This window comes from Scylla paramamosain, chromosome 11 (genome assembly GCF_035594125.1).
Source record: "Scylla paramamosain isolate STU-SP2022 chromosome 11, ASM3559412v1, whole genome shotgun sequence".
Taxonomy (NCBI): domain Eukaryota; kingdom Metazoa; phylum Arthropoda; class Malacostraca; order Decapoda; family Portunidae; genus Scylla; species Scylla paramamosain.
Window position 1 is genome coordinate 26,396,023 of NC_087161.1, and position 15,000 is coordinate 26,411,022.

The window sequence follows — 15,000 nt, forward strand, 5'->3', positions numbered from 1 at the left end:
AATGGGAACTGGGAATTGGAAAGGAAAGGGGTAAGGAAGGAAATGGGGACGAAGGAAGGGAAGAGAAAAAAAGAAGAGTAAAGTAGGAAGGGGATAATTATGAAAGGAAAGAGGTAAGATAGGAGGAAATGGAAGGAAAAGAGAAAGAGAAGGAAGGGTATGAAAGAGGAAGAGAGGAAAGAGGGAATGAAGGAAAACAATAGAAAAATAAAATGTCATTAGACTCAATACAGATTATTTTTATTCTCCTTATTCCTCTATTTATCTTTCTCTTTTTCTCTTCTTACTCCACCACCACCTTCCACTACCTCCTCCTCCTCCTCCTCCTCCTCCTCCTCCTCCTCCTCCTCCTCCTCCTCCTCCTCCTCCTTCTCCTCCCTTTCATCTTTCTCAACTTGTTCCTCTTCATATTGCACTTTCTAATTCTTCTTATTCTTCCATTTATCTTTCTCCTTTTCTCCTCTCCATCTTTTCCTCTCTCTCTCTCTCTCTCTCTCTCTCTTCTCTCTCTCTCTCTCTCTCTCTCTCTTTCTCTCTCTCTCTCTCTCTCTCTCTCTCTCTAACTTCTGTCTCTTCTTCTTATTCATCTATTTATCTTTCTTTTTCTTTTTCTCTTTCTCCTCTTTCTTCTTCTTTTCTTCCTTCACTTCTTTTTTCCATATCATTCTCTTCTTCCTCTTGTTTTCTCTTCTTCCTTTTTACTATCTCTCTCTTTTCTCTCACTTTTTATTCACTTACTCTTCTTCCTTTTTCTCCTCTCCTCCTCCTCCCTCCTCCTCCTCCTCCTCTTTCAAATCCAAGTGCCAAAGAAGAGACCTTGAACTTAAAGAAGATAAAAATATTGTGTCATATTTCACCTCATGCAGTTCAAAAGAAGAAGGATTGAGGGAAGAGGAGGAGGAAGAGGAGGAGGAGGAGGAGGAGGAGGAGGAGGAGGAGGAGGAGGAGGAGGAGGAGGAGGAGGAGATGAAGAAGGTAAGAATAACCACAAAAGTAAACATAACAAGAACAACAACAACAACAACAACAATAACAACAACAACAACAACAACAAAAACGACAACAACAACAACAACAACAACGACAACAACAACAACAAACTCACACAACAGAACAAAAATGACAAGACACAAACATTAACCAACAACAACAACAACATCCACCCACCCACCCATCCACCCATCCACACACACACACACACACACACACACACACACACACACACACACAGTACCTTTAACCCCCCCCTCTCCCTAGACAGCAGGAGGCCCACAGGGAAGGCGAAGTCATGAAGTCTCCTATGAAAAACCTTCCCCATACCTTCAAATGTTTACAGAACGAGAGCGAGAGAGAGAGAGAGAGAGAGAGATGAGAGAGAGAGAGAGAGGAGAGAGAGAGAGAGAGAGAGAGAGAGAGAGAGGAGAGAGAGAGAGAGAGAGAGAGAGAGAGAGAGGAGAGAGAGAGAGAGAGAGAGAGTAATAATAATAATAATAATAACTTTATTTCCACTTGAACAGTGGTTATTCATTTTACATAGTGTGAGGAACGATTGGGTATAGTAGTATTTTTATACTCTAACCTAGAACCATATGGTTGGTTGTGTCTACATATTAAAACTATTCATATAGGAAAAGTAAATTGAAGTCATAATATAAAATGGAATAAATGTAGAAACTAAAAACATAGTAATATTAAAAACACTATTTTAAAAGATATCGAGTGAGTCTATTTTTAAAACTGGACACAGAGACAGCCATAGTAACATCAGAAGGCAGACTGTTCCACATTTTTTGGGCCTGTCACATCCAAAACTTCTGGCACCGGTATCTGTTCGAGTCTTTGGTATAAATAAGCAACTCTGCTGTCCGTGTTGAAACTATCTGTTGTTTCAATGAACAGTTAAAAATTTCTTATACCAATCTGGATGAAAAACCATTTAGTATCTTAAAAACTGTGGTACACATCTCCAGTTTATACTTTTCGATAATTTTTAGCCACCCAAGTTTTTGTATTATTGGTGAAGCATGATCGAATTTTCTTGCACCTCCCATAGCGAGTTTTGCGGCAAAATTTTGTAGTTTTTGAGTCTTATTTATTACTGTTAAGTTTGTGGTGCCCCATATTCTGATGCAATAGTTAATCAAACTGAGTATAATTGTCTGCACAACAAGTATTCTGGAGGGTTTTGTCAAGACTCTTACTTATACGGCTTAAAAAACATTAATAAACCGACTACTTTTTTACTCATTTCATCAGGTGTGTTTATCAAAGAGCATAAAACGGTCCATGTACACACCTAGATTTTTAACATAATTACTTGGGATGATGGTGTCCCCATCTATTTGTATCACAATATTAGGAGGAACCTGTGCCAGAAGTTGTCTGTTTCCAATGAGGATACATTGGGTTTTACCTGTATTCAACATTAAACCATTAGTGAGAAAATAATTCTTTATACACTTTATGGTTGCTTCAGTGTCCCTGATTAGACGAGGTAGTTCATTAGTGTAGCTGGAGTGCAGAAACTGTGTGTCGTCGGCGTATTGTACCACGAGACAATTATTTAACCTTTTACAATCAAGTCGTTGACAAAAGATGTTGAATAGAATTGGGCCCAAAACTGACCCTTGTGGAACTCCAAAATGTATACTTTTTTTCTTGATGTTGAATTCTTTACACGTACTGACTGAGTTCTATTTTTCAGGTAGCTGCTAAACCACAAGGGATCAATTTTGAGCTGAACACATTTTTGTATCAGAATGTTATGATTAACACTGTCGAATGCTTTAGACAGATCACATAGAGTAAGTAAAGATATTTTTTTTCTGGTCCATATTTTTATATATTTTATCAGTAATCACTGTCAATGCTGTCTCAGTAGACAGATGACGCCCTGAAACCATGCTGGGCTGTTGGATAAAAGTTTTTTGTCCTCTAAGTAATTTGCCAATTGATTTGCAATAATTTTTTCTAGTATCTTAGATAAAATTGGGGAGAAGTGAGATTGGCCGATAATTACTAACATTATCAACATCTCCATTTTTAAAGATTGGTACTACTATTGCATGCTTCCAGGCGTCAGGAAACACACCGGTAACTATGGACGTATTTATAATACAAGTCAAATATTGTGCAACAACATGTAAAGCATCACGGATAAATTTCCAATGGTATGCCATCTGAACCAACAGACCTAGTATCATTTAAAGCTTTAACAGTAAGTATAACAGTACTCACGTCGACAGGCTGAGGGTCTAAAATTATTTGTGTTGAAAAGAGCAACATCAGTGTCAAGTGGTGATACATAATTATCATTGTGTAGAGTCTGTTGAGTTTTTTCATATGTAAATTTTCCTACGTTCACAAAGTGCGAATTAAATTCATCTGCTTTATCTCCACAGTCGTCATATGGATGTACATTGGTATTGCTTTTCTTATCAGGAACAATTTCTCTGATGAGTTTCCAAGTTCTAGCAGTGTTCCCTCTTTGGTATTGCAATTGCTTATTATAATAGGAATTTATAGCATTTTTTATAAGTACAGTGACCAGCTTTTTCTCTCTCTTGTATTCGTCTTGCAATGTTACGTTGTGACGGTATTTTTTAAATTCACTTCTAACATTGTTCCTGATTAGAATAGCGCGTCGGATGTCATCAGTCATCCAAGGTGCAGGTGGTCTGCGGATTACTTTTGTTACAAAAGGAGCACAAGCGTTTAAAGTTTTAGTAAAAACGTCATTAAAAATTCTGACCTGGTCATTGACATCGTCGGTTAAAAACATTTCATTCATGGCTGGTGAATTCTGCATTAATAATGTAGAAAAGGTTTCTTGACTGTATTTTCCAAGCTGACGAAACGTCTTAATATCAGGCCTACGTTTGGGTTTGCTTATATTTACTTGCACGCTGACAAGATCATGGTCTGCAACAATTTGTGGGACAGTACTGTGTGTTAAGATCATTTCAGGTTTATTAGTTATAACTAAATCTAAGAGTGTTGACGAGGTAGCGGTAATGCGAGTCGGTTTGTCTATTATCTGAGCAAGCTTGTTATTCTTTATTAGTCTATTTAATCTGCTATCTTTTAAAATTATATTATCATTAAAATCACCGAGAATAAAAAGAGACTTCTTTTTGACAATTAAAAAACCTAAAAACATCTTCTATATACTCGTAGGACACAGCTAATGCCTTAGGGTGTCTATACATACAGCCGACCATAATGGAGGGCAGTTTGCGGCACTGCACAGTTACCCACACATCCTCAATACCGGGTGGTCTAACTATATCAAGAGATAATACATTAGATTTCAGTGTGTCTCTTACGTAAATACATGCTCCAGCACCACGTCCATTATCACATCTAAAAACATTAAAATCAGATATATTTATAAGGTGATCCGGGGTGTGTGGAAGAAGCCATGTTTCAGTTATGCATAAAACATCTATATTCTTCCTGTATTAGCAGCTTGACCTCATCCAGACTAGAAATAAGGGATTGAGCATTGATATGCTCAATCACTAATGAGTCCTTTCTATTCTTAAAACATCCGGCAAGGTTCTTCTTCGCCACACCCCTATGTAGAATAATAGGTAACATAGACGACTCTTGTGCCCTAAAGAATTACACTTGCCACATTGTAATTTATGATCAAATCTACATGTAGATTGTCTGTGATTAAACTCACCACAGTTATAGCAACCAACTTTCTTCATATAGTTATTACCGTATTTTTGGCTGGGGTTGTTGTACTTGGCTCTATTGCGGCTGTTGAAATTATTTATATTGTGATTATCAACATGTGTTTCGTGTAATCTACTGAAGCTGTTATGTATAGGTGTCCTGTGTCGTAAGTGGTGTGGGTTGTGACTTTTCCTTGGTAGTGTGGGGGTATTATTGGCAGGTGGGCGAGCGTTGTTGCGCCGCACCACCGCGGCCCAAGTGTCCTTGGATCTGTCTAGCGGGGCCGCCTTCAGCTGAATGAGAGTTGTTATAATGGTGGTCTGTATTATTACTTGGGAGGTATGTATGGTTTATGTTTCTGTTGTGTTGATTATTGGTGAAAATTGGGGATGTCAATGCATTTTGCGGGTGTATTCTTAAGTCTCTCTATATCCTTGCAAATACTGAAATGTGGGCATTGTTTAGTAACAAAAGTCAGCAAACGAAATGATGCCTATTCTATTCAAAATGGATCCAGGTGTGACCCCCTCCATGTCATAACACATGTCATCGACCTCACCTGTGCCCAGTTTGAATACCGGCTCTGTTTTAATCACGGATATGTTGTTTAAATCACACCAAATTCTCAGATGTTCATTAAAATCTCCAATTTTCGCCTGTGTATCCTGTGACAATAGTGTTGGTGCTAGTTGACATACATAGATATCCATATCATTATTTTTGTCTTTCAATTCAGCATACTTAGAGAAGTGAAATTATCAAGAATAATTTCAGGTGCAGTGTTATTAATGATATCTTGTAAACCACAATAGATGACACATTTACTTGGGATCCAGTTAAGTTTCTCGGACACCCAGCACCTGAGAAGATCAGTATTAGCACCCTTAATAGTTCTTATAGACACATTCTTATTTAAATCCGAGACCTTAGCCTCCGTCCAATTTTCATCTCCTAGAAGAAGGAATTTTCTGAGGGAGGTTTGGGGAGGAGTCAGTCTCTGCCTGTTGGTGAGGGGGTGGTTTGTTAGCTATTATATTTTCTAGGTTACAAATTTTCTGTTGTAATTGATCAATTACTGAGTAAGCTGTTTTCACTTCAGTGTTTAATACATCAATTTCCATATCTTTTGTGGTCAACTTTTCTTTTAATTTTTCCAAGTCAGACGTTATTTTCTGTATCGCACGTGCATTGTTTTGAGTCACAGCGTCGTCTTCCCTTGAGCGATGTGTCAAGCTAGTGAGTTGCGCTTGTACGGGACTGCTGGGCCGAGGGGAAGGACTCAGGGGAGGAGAGTAGAGTCGAGATGCTCAGGAGCGGTGAAGAAGAGGGCTGCTCAACGTCATCAGGGTTTAGGAGCAGCTGAGTGGAGTCCCGGTGTAGAAGCTGTTCGGCACTAGTCTGCAGTGGTTGAGCAATGCTCTGATGCGTTGCTTCTACGGCTGGTGTCACCAATGGAACGTTGTCAGGGTGCAGCAGAAAAGCATTGTCAGTGAGTGAAGAATCAGCAGTCTCAGGATGCTGCTGTTGGGCTGCGCCAGTGTGCGCGGATTGAACACGTTCCATATTCAGTAGCTGTGGTGAAGTGTAGTCAGGGCGTATCAGACAAGCGGTATCAGCGGGCAGCGACAAGGCAGGTGCAGGTGTTGCCAGATGTCCAGCATCAGGTGGAGTAGCTGGCTGGGAATTCTGGAGTATCATGGAGATAAGTTGATCTTTTTTTACCCATACTCTATTCAGTCCCATTTTTCGGCATTGTTTCTGAAGCTCTGTCTTGTTGTTTTTTTTCTAAATTTTCTCGTGTTAGTGGTTGGCGAGATGGTGACAGGTCTCGCTCTACAGGGTTTGCCTCAGCCATGGCCAACCAGGGGATCGCTTCTGAGCAGTGTGTGATCAATTGTAGGATGGTCAAAGTGCTGGTTGAACGGTGGTTTGGTAGTGCATTTGGTATAAAGGGTGTTCTTTATAAGTGCTGGTTACCTTGTTCAGGGCTACTGCGCATGCGCAGAAAATGGGACACTCGGTCGAGGGAGGGTTCTGTATAAGGCCTCAATGTTTTGCCTTAAATTATATCTAAGTCCAAAAACCCTTAAGCACTTTTCCCAGGCTCAACGATATCTAGGTATCTTCATGCACCGTTAGATCTTCTTAGACCATACCTTAGTCATTTAGATTCTTGGTAATTTGCGAGTATTATCAGGAGCGAATCCACACCACCACACCACCGCGTCCGAAGATCAGAGAGAGAGAGAGAGAGAGAGAGAGAGAGAGAGAGAGAGAGAGGGGGGGGTTGGAAAGACAATTGAAGATAAGTAAAGTGTTAAAGTTAGCAAGAAGGAACTGCAGAAGTGAGAAAGGGAGGAATGACAGGAGGGAAGGAAGGAGGGAGAGAAGAATGGAGAGAAGGAAGAGAGAGAAAGAGAGGTAAAGATAAAAAAAAAAAACTTGAATTTGTAAGGAAGGAAGGACTGGAGAAGAGGAGAGAAGGAAGGACAGAGAGAAGAAAGGAGGAAGAAACGGAGAGGAGGATGAAAGAAGAGATCAGGAGATAGAGAAAAGATAAGAAAAGGCTTAGAAAGAGAGTGGGAGGGACTGAAAAGTGAAAGGGGAGGGAGGGAGAGGGAGAGGGAGAGGAAAGGAGAGGGAGGGGAATGGACAAAAGACAGTGCCGGATGGAGGGATGGAGGGAAGGCAGAAAGGAAGGGCGGGGCAAGAGACACGTGAATAAAAAAAGGGAATGGAATTAATGAAGTAAAGATGTGGGTGATAGCAACCGGACAAACGAGATCACACACACACACACACACACACACACACACACACACACACACACACACACACACACACACACACACACACATTACTTGTCGCGTTCATTGTACTGTTTCATTGTTCGTGTGTTTGTTTGTTTGTTTTATTTGTGAGTAGAGCGTTCCATTCTAAGTAAAAGTAGCGGGTAGTCGACTTCTTTTTGTTTGTTAATTTTGTTATTGTTTATCGTGCGTTCGTTCATTCATTGGTTTCTCTCTCTCTCTCTCTCTCTCTCTCTCTCTCTCTCTCTCTCTCTCTCTCTCTCTCTCTCTCTCTCTCTCTCTCTCTTTCTTTTACTTGTTTTCTTTCATTCATGTGTCTATTTCTACTTAATTATTTGCATTTTAATTTATTTACATGTTTGTTTGCTTGTACTTGTGTTTGTCTCTTTGTTTATTTGTATGTATGTTTGTTTACTTGTATGTTAATTTATTTATCTATTTCTTTATTTGCCACCTTGTTTATTTGTCTGTTTGTTTATTTCCCTGTTTGTTTACTTGTTTGTTTTGTTTATATGCAGGTTTGTTTACTTGCCTGTTTGTTTATTTGTCTGTTTGTTTATTTGTTTGTTTGTTTTCAGTTCAGTTGATGCGGGTCAAGAATTGTGAGTAAAGGAACGTCTTTGTTATTTTTTGGGAGTCTTTTTTCCGGTTGTTGGTTTCTCTCTCTCTCTCTCTCTCTCTCTCTCTCTCTCTCTCTCTCTCTCTCTCTCTCTCTCTCTCTCGCTCCTATATTTCCATTTCTTCTTTACCTCCAGCATCCTTGATTATTTACTCTTTACTTCTTTCGCTCTTCCTTCCTTCCTTCCTTCTTTCCTTTCCTACCTTCCTTCCTTCCCTCCCTCTCCTTCTATACATCTCCCTATCTTCCTATCTTCCCTTATTCCTCTCTTTCTTTTTAACTTTTCTTCCTCCTTCCTTCTTTCCTTCCTTCCCTATCTCCACCTCTCCTCCATTAATCCTATCTCTTCTTCATCTCCCTCTGTATTTTCTTCCCATTCTCCCACCCATCCTCGTCCTTCCTTTCCCCATCCCTCCCTCCCACCCTCCCACCTCCATCCCTTCCCCCTAACAGCCTTGGAACAACCTGTCATTAACCCTAGCCAGTGTTTTGATAGTTACTGGCCTCTGATTGGTGAACAGCTCAACCTACTTGCCTCTGATTGGTCCTCGCCTGCGTCACGTCACAGGAGAGATTCTGACGTCATTAAGAGTTTGGGGATGTGTTGATTAGCTGTGTGTGTGTGTGTGTGTGTGTGTGTGTGTTAACTGTTACTAGACTTTTTCCTCTTCTGCGCTACTACTACTACTACTACTACTACTACTACTAATACTTCTATGGTACTGTTAAAAGCCTATCATTAACATCGCCAGTAGCAGTAGTAGTAGTAGTAGTAGTAGTAGTAGTAGTAGTAGTAGTAGTAGTAGTAGTAATAGTTGTTGTTGTTGTTGTTGTAGCAGCAGTAATACTATTCCAATAATTTCACAACCACCACCACCACCACAACCACCACCCTCTACACCACACTTCTCTCTTCTCACCCTCTATGCACATTCCCTAAAGCCCTTCATTAATCACTTGTTCATATTCCTACAACACACATCCTGAAGGAGGCGCGAATCTCCTTAACTGGCAGGAAAGTAAGAGTTTATAAAAGGCCTCTTCTTCTTTCCCTAGTAACTCCTTGGGGAACTCCCGTCAGGTACTCCTCCGCCTCACGTGTTCCCGCCCTATATATATTCCCCTTTAGGCGTTTATTAAAGCATTATTTACGTGGATTAATGGTTCCTTTGTAGTGTGTAGGGCTCCCTGTGTAGTAGGGAAGGAGGGAATGAGGGAATGAGGGAATGAGGGCGTGGTGGTCTGTTTTTTGTTTTGTCTTCTGTCTTCCTACATTCTTCCGATCTCAAGTGAAGGAGGGAAGGACGTTCTAATTGAGTTTTGTCTTCATGAATGTGGGAAGTGATGTTGTGTTTGGTCGAGTGTCTCTTAGAATGAAGGAGAGAGAATGGTGTCTGGTGAATCCCTTTCTGTCTTAACCAGTGCTTTGAAGGAGTGGAGGAACATGCCATCGAGTTTTTGTCTTCGTGATTGCTCCTGTCTGATGCTCCTGTCTGACCGCGAATGACAGAAAGGAAGGAGGGATATGCTTGAATCTCACGTCAAATGAAGGAAAGAAGGAAGAAGGGCATTTTGTCTACTCTGGTCCTCATTAATAAATAGGTAAAGTAAATAAAATCAAATAAGTAAATGAAAAGAAAAGAAAATTTACCTCGATTTCACGATCCACATTCCGGGCAAGTGTTTTCCTCAAGCGATTTGCTGAAGAAGAAAATAGCGTTGTTGTAAAGTATCACTACAGAGATCAGAAATATTTACTCCTTTGATTTTACTGGTCTATTTCCTTCCACATTTTCACTCTGTTCACAAATCTACACCTTTTTTTTTTTTTTATGGCAAACAATTTTTCTCATTCAACTTGGCACAAAGACTAACACTGGGATTTTTCTTTGAATTTTATCTGTTCCCGTTTGTTTCATCCTCCCTAATATCTGTCTATGGATCTGTTTATCTATCGTTGCTAAGCTTACCATCATTAAAAAAAAAAAACTTACATCATTGCGAACTTCATTTAAAAGGTGCAATTCATCTTTTTAATTTTATCTATTCTTTTCATTTGATCTCCCCTCATATCTATCACTGTACTTATTCATCCGTCTTTGCTAACAATACTAAACTACCTTCACACTGCCACGCTAGATGACTAATACAATAACACGCTACACTCATAAAGTACAATTAGACACGGGACAAGAGAGTTAACTTCACCGACACCACTGACAAAAGAACACCACCACCCCCACCACCACCCACCACGCCTTGTAAACTCCAGCTGAGTGACGGGAGACAATTAACCAATTAGCAACATACCAGCACCATGACGACCCCGTGCAGGTATTACAGATATTATTAGACAAAGAGTGGAGGTGATACTATTGACGTAACGTGTGTGTGTGTGTGTGTGTGTGTGTGTGTGTGTGTGTGTGTGTGTGTGTGTGTGTGTGTGAGGTGAGCCACACTAATGACAGGTAAAGAAGGTGATGACTCAGGTAACACACTATTGCCTCATCAACACCTCCTCCCACCTGCTCATTACCTGTTCAATGTACCTCTTTACTCCCACATTCCTCAGGTACAAGGTAACGTGGTAACATTGTGCACAGACAGACAGACATACAGACAGACACACAGACAGACACACTACAAGGCTACAGGTGTTGTCTAACTATCAATACTGAAGGTGTCAGCCAGGTGTGTCAAGGTGAAAGGCAGGTGTTACATTATAATTGCTGATAAACTGCCCTTAGTCTCTCTCTCTCTCTCTCTCTCTCTCTCTCTCTCTCTCTCTCTCTCTCTCTCTCTCTCTCTCTCTCTCTCTCTCTGACCAGCCACACCCTTACACACACACACACACACACACACAGCGTCACTCAGGGCCGCCCGTACACGTCACGTCACGTTCCGTTGCATCACGGTGGCGCTGGTGACGTCACGCTGAAGTTAATTGAATTGAAGTGTTGGGGTGTAAGTGTTGCGAGAAATTACGTAATGGTTTTATTCTTCATTCTTGCTCTTGTTTCGTGGTGGTGGTAGTGGTAGTAGTAGTAGTAGTAGTAGTAGTAGTAGTAGTAGTAGTAGTAGTAGTAGTAGTAGTAGTAGTAATAGCAGTAACACCAGCTATCACAATTCCATCGTCACTATCATCTCACAATCACCACCACCACTACCACCACCATCACTATCACCATCACCATCATCACAATTGTCATCATCCTTTCCCTTTCCTTCACATTCCACCTAATTCTCTCTTTCACTCACTTGAACTGGTTTCGTACCCTTGCTCTCTCTTCTTCCCTTTCTCCTTTTTCTCCTCTCTCCACCTCTCTCTCTCTATTTCTTTCCCTCCTCCTCCTCTTCCTCTTCTCCTCCTCCTCTCTCCTTTCGTGGCCTCCTTCCTCACTCCTTGCTTTCAATTTACGTCTCTACTACGCGTTTTTACCTCCTCCTCCTCCTCCTTCTCCTCTTCTTCTTCTTCTTCTTCTTCTTCCTCTTCCGTTCTCAATCTTCCTCGCGTTTGTTCATTTCCCTTTCACCTTCACTCGTGTAGTCTCTCTCTCTCTCTCTCTCTCTCTCTCTCTCTCTCTCTCTCTCTCTCTCTCTCTCTCTCTCTCTCTCTCTCTCTCTCTCTCTCTCTCTCTCTCTCTCTGGGGTCAAAACACCTTACATTTGCTATCTTCTAATCTCTTTTCTGCTGCACTTTCTTACTTCCCACCACTGAAATACCTACCTTGGCTTTAAATCTCTCTCTCTCTCTCTCTCTCTCTCTCTCTCTCTCTCTCTCTCTCTCTCTCTCTCTCTCTCTCTCTCTCTCCTTTTTCCTCTTTTTTACTCTTCTCTTTATCTTTTTTATCATTTCCACTTCTTCATGTATGTTGTCATTTTGTTTATTCTTTCCTTACTCCTCTTTTCTCCTTCTCCATTTTTCCTTATCATTAATATTGCCTCTCATTTCTCTCTTCTTTCAATTCCTTCTTCCTGTTTCTTTTATTTCGTCTCTTCGGCAATTCCATTTTTATCATGCCCTTCCTTTCTCTTCTAATTATTAAACCACTTTCCTGAATCCATCTTCATTTTCCACCTTTATTATTATTATCTATCGCTCCTTGCTTCCCTCCTTTTCATCATTGCTTCCTCTCCTTTATCTCTTTATTTTATTTTTTTCTATTTTTTTTCCTATTACCGCAAGATCTCTTTCCTCCTGGTCCTCCTCTTCTTCCTCCTGCTATTCTTCCTCTTTCTTCTATTTCTTTTTCTCTTCATTTTATTTATTCTACACCTTCATATTTTTCTCCTCTCTCCCTCTCCTCCATTTATTGTGGTAATATAGTAAAATTGAAGAAGAAGGGAGGAGAGAAGGAAGAAGAGAAGGAAGGAGAGGAAATAGTGAAAAGGGGGAATAAAAGGAAGATGAATAAATGGGAGGGGACAAGTATTAGAGAGAGAGAGAGAGAGAGAGAGAGAGAGAGAGAGAGAGAGAGAGAGAGAGAGAGAGAGAGAGAGAGAGAGAGAGAGGTTAATCTGTGCTAAACATGAACATTTCTTGATAAAATGACCTTGAAAGTAGATAAAAGTACTCTCTCTCTCTCTCTCTCTCTCTCTCTCTCTCTCTCTCTCTCTCTCTCTCTCTCTCTCTCTCTCTCTCTCTCTCTCTCTCTCTCTCTCTTCCACGCCATTTCCCACACATGTTCCCTGCTACTGTCATTACGACCCATTAGACCATTAGGGCGTGAATGCTGTATAAAGTTTTCGAGGTTTTGATCCTTATGTCATTAGCTTCAAATTTGTGGATGTTGTTTCATTACGCGTTAAAGAATTAATGGTTTGGTTATTATAATTATTGTTTTGTTGTCGTTGTTATTGTTCTTGTTCTTGTTCTTGTTTCTTCTCCTTCTGTTGTTGTTGTTGTTGTTGTTGTTGTTGTTGTTGTTGTTGTTGTTGTTGTTGTGGTTGTTGTTGTTGCTGTTGTTCTGATTCATTTTCTTTTCCTTTCTCTCTCCTTATCATTCATTCATTCATTCTTTTTTCTTCTTCTTCTTCTCTTTTCCCCATCGTTATTCTCATTTCCCTTTTTACTCTTGCTTTTTTTCTTATTTTCATCTTTATTATTCTTATTCTTATCATCGTTCTTATCATATTTATTGTTACTTTTTCTTCTTCTTCTTCTCTTTCCCTTCTTACTCTCATTTCTCTTTTTACTCTTGCTTTTTTCTTATTTTCACCTTTATTATTCTTATTCTTATCATCGTTCTTATCATATTTATTTGTTACGTTTCCCTGTCCTCCCTTTCCTCCCTTTCAATTTCTTTCCTGTTGCAAAATCTTCTTATTGTTGGTGCCCATGTTCTTCTTATCATTGTTGTTCTTAGTATTCTCAATTCTCTTATCATTACCCTTATCTTTACTATATTTATCATTCTATTTACATATATTGTTTTTCTTTCTTCAATTTGTATTCATTTTTCTTCCTTCATTTATTATTTGCTGTTGTTGTTGTTGTTTGTGATTTTTCTTTCGTCTTTCTTTTCTTTTCTTGTATTTTATCATGTGTTCAATTATTCAGCTCTTTCCTTTCCTCCTCCTCCTCCTAGAATCTTACAAGTTTTCTTCTTTTTTTCTTCTTCTTCTTCTTCTTTTTTCTTCTTCTTCGTCATCAACACCTTCCCTTTTCTTCTTTCCTTCTCATCATTTATTTTAACCTTGTTGTTGTTGTTGTTGTTGTTGTTGTTGTTGTTGCTGTTGTTGTTATTGTTTCCCTTCTCATCATCATCATAATCACTAACTATCATTACCACACCTACAGCATCACCACCAACACCATTACTATCATCATCATCATCACCACCACCACCACCACCATCACCATTAAATCTTTCACTCCTGTTGTTTTCCTCATTATAAAAAAAAAGACAAAAAAAAAAAACTCCCACAACTCTGAATTTAAAGTCCCCTAAAAAATAAAGCAACACCCAGACGGTCCTAATTTAGCGAGCAGTTTTGTTTTGGGTCAACAGGCAATACATACAGTTAGTGGAAATAGGGGAGTGTTGTGCGCAGAGTTTATTTTAACTAAAACCTAAATAAACCTTCGATATTAACTCTCTCTCTCTCTCTCTCTCTCTCTCTCTCTCTCTCTCTCTCTCTCTCTCTCTCTCTCTCTCTCTCTCTCTCTCTCCCATTTACCTCTTTCACTACTCCTTTTCCTTTTACACACACACACACACGGAACAAAATAACATGATATTACAATAAAAAAAAAAAAAAAAATCAGTTCTTAAGCTAAAAATATTGACTGTCTTTTGTCATTCTCTTCAAAGCGCCTCTTCTCTTTCCTTCCTCCTTCTTCCTCTTCATTTTCTCCTTCCTTCCTCCCTCTCGGACACCGTGCCGTAAGAATGGAATGGAAGGAAGAAAGGAGTAATAAAGGGAGTTACAAAGAAGAGGAGTAATAAAGAAAGGGAATAATAGAAGAGAGGAACAAAGGAAGAGAGTATAAACAAGGAGAAATAAACAGGAAGTAATGGAAGGAATTAAGAAAAGGGAGTAGTGAAAGGAATGGTAATAAAAAGGCAGAAATGAAAAGAAAGGGAGGAGTGAAAACAATAATAATAATATGCAAACCTTTCCCCCCTCCCCATTGACTCCCTCCTTATGACAGCCTCCGCCACCTCATTGTCTTCACGCTCGGCAACACACCACAACGCAGCGACGAAAGAGCAGGAAAATATTTAAATAAACTCGCGGTCTAATGCTTAAAATTTGTTTTGCTTTCGTAACTTGGGAAAAAAAAATGGAAAAAGTGCTGGTTTAACTATTATTATTAGTAGTACTATTGCTCTACTACTACTACTACTACTACTACTACTACTTGTAATAATAATAACAATGATA

The 15,000-nt window shown here is 39.7% G+C and overlaps 1 protein-coding gene across 5 annotated transcripts in view; it reads left to right on the top strand.

Moving 5' to 3' along the window:
• The window catches only part of LOC135105129 (prostaglandin E2 receptor EP4 subtype-like), a 209,281-nt gene that overhangs the window by 63,235 nt on the left and 131,046 nt on the right, over nucleotides 1-15,000 (top strand). For all 5 annotated transcript variants that reach the window (XM_064013155.1, XM_064013154.1, XM_064013159.1 and 2 more), the window contains exon 2: nucleotides 8,072-8,095. The gene's annotated coding sequence lies outside the window, so the exon portion shown is untranslated. The remainder of the gene's footprint in view (nucleotides 1-8,071; nucleotides 8,096-15,000) is intronic.